At 47.8% G+C, this 5,269-nt stretch overlaps 1 non-coding gene across 1 annotated transcript; it reads left to right on the top strand.

Moving 5' to 3' along the window:
• The first annotated feature begins 277 nt into the window (after positions 1–277).
• On the top strand, positions 278–384 carry LOC126268498 (U6 spliceosomal RNA). Its single transcript, XR_007549124.1, has one exon. It is a non-coding gene; the product is annotated as a U6 spliceosomal RNA (small nuclear RNA).
• Positions 385–5,269: the final 4,885 nt, after the last annotated feature.

Raw genomic sequence — 5,269 nt, 5'->3', positions numbered from 1 at the left:
TATACCTCGAAAGCAATGGTCCACTGAGTTAGTCTGTTACTAAAAATGCTTCAAATAGTGTTGATAGGCAACCCACAGTCTAACCGGCGTAACAACAAGCGCCGGCACGAAGTGAAGAACGTAACCGCAGAGAAAGCTGTGAGGCGACGTCAGCCAATAGTACGGTAACTAGGACCGCACCACGACAGGAGCGGCTTCTATCCGGAGAGAATTTAAGTGCCGATCCTGCCAGCCTCGACGGGACAGTAGAAGACGCGCACTAGCAGACCAGCACTAGGTACTCGCTTCGGCAGTACATATACTAAAATAGGAACGATACAGAGAAGATTAGCATGGCCCCTGCGCAAGGATGACGCGCAAAATCGTGAAGCGTTCCACATTTTTTCCTGTTTTCTCCCCACCTAACCTCTCTCTGCATCCCTTCTCCCCCCCCCCTCCCCGCCAGTCCTTTTGCATTCCCCTCCTCTGCCTTCCCCCACTCCCTATCGCATCTGCCCAGCACCCCATCTCCCTCTTATGGGTCCTCGTCCTCCATCGGCTCCTTTCCCCCCTCCTCCCACTCGGTTTTTCCACTCCTTCCCCCCCCCCCCCCTTTTCTTTCCCATCTGCCAGGTTCCCCCAGTCTGCACTCGGCTGCGGTATGTCATATTTGTGCCAGCTTTTTAGTGGTGTTCAATTGAATGTTCATTGTTGTTCGTCTTTCAAGGTGTTACAAACAGAAATCATGCTGTCTTGCTAACAGAAACCAGACTGTCGCCGTGTTTTTCAATTGTCTGTCTTATTTTACCTGTCTGCTTCATATATATTTTATTAAGATCATCAACCCTTCGTTTTATGTTTTAAGATCCACGATTTTCCGCCATTTTACCATTTAAGTCAGCGATTTTATCACCTGCTTTTTTATTTATTATCTCCATCGTTTTAAAACAAATTCTGTACTCTGAAGAGCGGCGTACTAAGCTGCTGCCAGCTCGCCCCCTTCGGGAGGAATCTAAACTAAATTAAAAAAAAAGAGGCTCTAGGAGACCCGGACTTGAAACCACGCACTAGAAGAGAGGCACTAGAAGAGCCGTGATTAGTGATCCATATGAACTATGTGACAAACTTGCATGGGCATTGTATACAGTGAAGGACATTGATAATTTGGATGTCGCCAACTGGCTGTGACCCAAAGTTAAGTATTGTCAATCTACTTTATTGTAATAAAAACGATTGATGTGATTTGCTTGAACTGTTGTACACCTATCCAAAAAAGCAGCATCAAATGGTTCTGAGCACTGTGGCACTTAACTGCTGAGGTCATTAGTCCCAAGAACTTAGAACCACTTAAACCTAACTAACCTAAGGACATCACACACGTCAGCGCCTGAGGCAGGATTCAAATCTGCGGCCGTAGCAGTAGCATGGTTCCGGGCTAAAGCGCCTAGAACCGCTCGGTGACAGCGGCCGGCTTGTGGCATTATTTGGCAGAAGAAGACAAAAGAGTATTTTAGTCAAAGTTTTGTCTATGCTTTGATTGCATAGGTGAAATGTAATATAAACGTAAATAGCTTCCAGAGGCCACAGGCTGCTTTTTCAGTCCCATTTACGTCACATACATGTCAAAATTGAACTATGCAAAAATCATGTAATGTAAGTAAACAGTTACCAGGAGAATATAAAATAATAATACCGCTAACAGTGGAAAATTTTATGTAATGATTTTAATAATAGTAATAATGGTTACTAAATTAAGTATGTATTGTGTGTGTGTGTGTGTGTGTGTGTGTGTGTGTGTGTGTGTGTGTGTGTGTTTGTATTGACTTCCTTTCACTTCTGTGTAAAATCATGTTCTCAATAAATGAATAAAAGGCTAAAAAGAAGGTTAAAGAAATAATGAAGAGAGATATGTGCAGTGGGGGCTGGGGTGGGAGTGGAATGTTGGGCAACGCTGTGCAAGTCGAAGTTTGTCTGTGGCGTCAGTTATCCCAGTTACGCCATTAATACTCCATAATTATTTTCTTCCACAATGCATATGCATCTGAAAGGTTACGAAAACACGGTGCAAATCGTAAAACATCTGAACATTAACTGAAACTCTTATTTGGAAACAGTTCCCTCATTTTTCCAAACTAAAAAAGAAACGCAATTAATGCAAATTATATGCATTCCATGGCGTGTAATTCTTCTCCATTCCTTGTAACTATTGTCACGACCTTCGCTGCATCTAATGCCTGACAGTTTACATTGTAAACTGACTATAGGCACTGCGACCCCACAAAACTAGTGGCAGGTACTCGAAGGGGATTGTATATCAGTCAGGATCCTTTCAGAGGATGCTGATACAATAGCTCCATATTTAGCAATTATATACAACCACTCGCTCACAGAAAGATCGGTACCTGTTGTTGTTGCGGACGTAAGTCCAGAGACTGACTTGATGCACTTTTCCATGCTACTCTATCCTGTCCAAGCTGCTTCATCTCCCAGTACCTACTGAAACGTACATCCTTCTGAATCTGTTTAATGTATTCATCTCTTAGTCTCCCCCTACGATTTTTACCCTCCACGCTGCCCTCCAATACTAAACTGGGGATCCCTTGATGCCTCAGAACATGTCCTACCAACCGATACCTTCTTCTAGTCAAGTTGAGCCACAAATCTCTCTTCTCCCCTATTCTATTCAGTATCTCCTCATTAGTTATGTGATCTACCCATCTAATCTTCAGCATTCTTCTGTAGCACCACATTTCGAAAGCTTCTATTCTATTCTTGTCTAAACTATTTATCGTCCATGTTTCACTTCCACACAAGGCTACACACTATACAAATACTTCTAGAAACGAATTCCTTACACTTAAATCTATGGTTGGTTGGTTTGTGGGGGTTAAAGGTACCAGACTGCTACGGTCATCGGTCCCTTTTTCCAAATACTAAAAACACCCACAGAGAATGAAAACGATCCACAGAGGATAAGACAGACGACACAGAACAAGAGACGTAGACAAAGACCAGGCAAGACGAACTAAAATCACACAGTGTGATGGTGGTTGGCCGACCATACAAACAAAAAGGAAAAAGCCAACCACCGGAGAAAAAAAAATCAGACAAATCGTAGGCCATAGGCCAGAATCAACACAAAAATACACACATTAAGTGATAAAAAAAAACCCTGCCCGAATAAAATGCAGAACTATGTCCGCTATGGAAGAGTCGTCAGATAAAAGTGCAGAGAGCGTATCAGGCAGCGCAGAAGTCTGCCTGTGCACAGTTAAAAGGGCGCACTCCAACAGAATATGGACCACCGTCAAGGACGCCCCGCAACGACAAAGAGGGGTATCCTTACGACACAGTAAATAACTGCGTGAGTCGGGTGTGGCCAATGCGGAGCCGACAAAGGACGACTGATTCCCTGGGGTTGGCTCTCATGGATGACCGCCACACAGTAGTCGTCTCCTTGATACGGCGGAGTTAGTTTGGCACGGACAGGTTGCGCCAAACACTGTCCCATAAATCTAAAACTTTGCGGCGTAATAGTGCCCGCAAATCAGTCGCCGGGAGGCCAATCTCCAGAGATGGTGCACTAGTGGCCTCTTTCGCCAGGCGGTCAACAGTTTCATTTCCGGGTATCCCAACATGGCCCGGGGTCCAAAGAAAGACCCCAGATCTGCCGCAATGGGCAAGAGTATGCAGGGACTCCTGGATAGCCATCACCAGACGAGAACGAGGGAAACACTGGTCGAGAGCTCGTAAACCGCTCAGGGAATCGCTACAGATAAAGGACTCACCTGAGCAGGAGCGGATATACTCTAGGGCACGAAAGATGGCGACCAGCTCAGCAGGGTAAACACTGCAGCCAGCTGGCAACGAACGTTGTTCAGAATGGTCCCCTAGAGTTAGTGCGTAACCGACACGACCAGCAACCATCGAACCGTCGGTATAGACAACGCCAGAGCCCTGATACGTGGTCAGGATGGAGTAAAAGCGGCGTCGGAAGGGCACTGGAGGGACTGAGTCCTTCGGGCCCAGTGCCAAGTCGAGCCGAAGGCAAGGGCGAGGCACACACCATGGGGGTGTATGCAGAGGGGCCCAGAAAGGAGGTGGTACAGGGAAACACCCAAGCCCATAGAGAAGCTGTTTGACGCGTACGGCGATCGGAAAACCCGACCGAGGCCGACGTTCTGGCAGACGGACGACTGACTGCGGGAACAGGACATGATAATTTGGATGCCTGGGCGAGCTAAAAACATGGGTAGAATAAGCAGCCAGTAATTGTTGGCTTCGTAGCCGCAGTGGAGAGACACCTGCCTCCACAAGTATTCTGTCCACAGGGCTGGTCCGGAAGGCACCAGTGGCAAGGCATATCCCGCTGTGGAGGATTGGGTCCAGCAGCCACAAGGCAGATGGGGATTCTGAGCCATAAGCCAGACTCCCATAGTCCAGACGGGACTGGAACAACACCTGGTAAAGCCGTAGGAGAGTAGATCGGTCGGCGCCCCACCTGGTGTGGCTCAGGCATCGCAGAGCATTTAGATGCCGCCAACACGCCTGTTTAAGTTGCCGAATATGAGCCAGCCAAGTCAACTGGGCATCAAAAACCATCCCCAAAAACCTATGTGATTCCACCACTGAAAGAAGCTCGCCGTCAAGATAAAGCCGCGGCTCCAGGTGAACAGTGCGTCGCCGGCAGAAATGCATAACGCAGGTCTTGGCTGCCGAAAACTGAAAACCATGCGCTACAGCCCAAGACTGCGCCTTGCGGATTGCGCCCTGTAGTTGACGTTCAGCAGCTGCAATGCCAATAGAGCTGTAGTAAAGGCAGAAGTCGTCAGCATACAGCGAAGCAGAGACAGAATGTCTCACGGCCACAGCGAGCCTGTTAATGGCTATTAAAAACAGACAGACACTTAGAACATAACCCTGTGGCACACCATTCTCCTGGACTTGGGAGGAACTGTATGAGGCCGAGACGTGCACGAGGAAGGTACGATACCACAGAAAATTGCGGATATAGATCGGCAGAGGGCCCCGAAGGTCCAATCCATGAAGCGTAGAAAGGATGTGATGACGCCATGTCGTATTATACGCCTTCCGCATGTCGGAAAAGACAGCGACCAGATGCTGACGATGGGCAAAGGCAGTACGGATGGCCGACTCCAGGCTCACCAGATTGTCGGCGGCGGAGCGGCCTTTATGGAACCCACCCTGAGACGGAGCCAGAAGGCCTCGAGACTCCAGTACCCAATTCAAGCGCTGGCTCACCATCTGTTCAAGCAACTTGTGAAGAACG

The sequence above is a fragment of the Schistocerca gregaria genome, chromosome 4 (genome assembly GCF_023897955.1).
Source record: "Schistocerca gregaria isolate iqSchGreg1 chromosome 4, iqSchGreg1.2, whole genome shotgun sequence".
NCBI classification, from domain to species: domain Eukaryota; kingdom Metazoa; phylum Arthropoda; class Insecta; order Orthoptera; family Acrididae; genus Schistocerca; species Schistocerca gregaria.
Note: the sequence above shows the minus strand (reverse complement) of the source record. Positions and strands in the feature narration are given on the sequence as shown.